Below are 1,406 nucleotides of genomic sequence, written 5' to 3'. Positions count from 1 at the left end.
AGCTAAAATGGAGCTCGGGAGGGCCTGTTTTTGCTGTCAAAGGGACCGTGGGCCGGTCCTTCACTGTTTCCAGGATGGCCCCGCAGGCCAATTCTAAGCACCCTGCAGGTTGGATCCAGCCTGCAGGCCTTGAGTTTGACACCCTTGTCCTAGGTAATGGATCTGGAAAGAATTTTCTGCATTCTCAGAAATGTGTGTTCATTTTAATTTTAATTATTTATTGAATTTGTTTGCGGCACATCTCATTATAAGACAATTTTATTTTCTGCATGTTTTTCCCAGTTACTGCCATTTCTTGAAGTGATGGACATAATTTAACCAAATTCCCTATTAGAAACTGTTTCTTTTTGTTCCTGTAAACTTATTCTTGTATCACTAAATGTCTATGGAGATTCTCAGTCATCCAGGTCATGGTTGTCCCAAAGGTGCTTTTTCAATATGACACGGAGAAACCTCCAGTGGCCTTAACAACTCAGTAAAAGAATGCAAATGACCAGCTGTCTGCAAGGAGTATAAATCCTTCCATTCCCCACCGCTTTCGCCTCCTCACCGTCAAAATGACAAGGAAGAGAAGAAACAACGGCCGTGCTAAGAAGGGTCAAGGACATGTCCAGCCTATACGCTGTACCAACTGTGCTTGTTGTGTCCCCAAGGATAAAGCTATTAAGAAGTTTGTCATCTGAAATATTGTAGAAGCAGCTGCAGTCAGAGATATCTCTGAATCGAGTGTCTTTGATTCCTACGTGCTACCCAAACTCTATGTGAAGCGTCACTATTGTGTTAGCTGTGCTATCCACAGCAAGGTGGTGAGGAACCGATCCCGTGAGGCCCGGAAGGACCGCACTCCTCCTCCCCTGTTCAGGCCAGCAGGTGCTGCACCGAGACCACCCCCTAAGCCTATGTAAGGAGATGTTTTAAAAGATGTCAATTCCAAATATTGAGTCAATAAATACATTCCATTCCCCACCATCCAGCCAGAGCTGAAGAAGCTTCTTGGATGAGAAGCGAATCGTCTTCAAAGAAAAACCAGAAAGTCCAGTTGCATCTTGAAAAAGCACCCTTGGGTCATGATTGATGATACTACAGTATCTAGTAACCTTGTCTTCTGTTGAGCTCTTTTCCAATTGGCTTTCATTTGATAATACAGTAGGATATTCTCCTATGACTTTCAGCTTCTCAACACTAACTCCCTCTGGAAGCTATTAAGCTGGTATTCATCATCATTTTTTGTAAAATCCATAAGCACATGATGCACTGAATACTGTAAAGAAATCCTTCATTTCTATCTCTGTTGCATCTTGTGTCAGTTGGCTTTATTGTGTGTCCACAAGTCCAAGAAATATATGTGGAGGGAGAATTTTCCTTCACTTTCTTCACATTTTTATCAAGCTTCTGAAATGAAACAA

The 1,406-nt window shown here is 42.3% G+C and overlaps 1 pseudogene; it reads left to right on the top strand.

Annotated features, from left to right (window-relative positions):
* Positions 1 to 539: 539 nt before the first annotated feature.
* Positions 540 to 956, top strand: LOC148049763 (small ribosomal subunit protein eS26 pseudogene; annotated as a pseudogene).
* The last annotated feature ends 450 nt before the right edge of the window (positions 957 to 1,406 follow it).

Source organism: Thamnophis sirtalis, unplaced genomic scaffold (genome assembly GCF_051295495.1).
Source record: "Thamnophis sirtalis isolate CommonGarterSnake01/CBP01778 unplaced genomic scaffold, rThaSir2_p1.2 scaffold_1, whole genome shotgun sequence".
Taxonomy (NCBI): domain Eukaryota; kingdom Metazoa; phylum Chordata; class Lepidosauria; order Squamata; family Natricidae; genus Thamnophis; species Thamnophis sirtalis.
The sequence above is the reverse complement of the archived record's forward strand: the minus strand, read 5'-3'. Positions and strand labels throughout refer to the sequence as shown.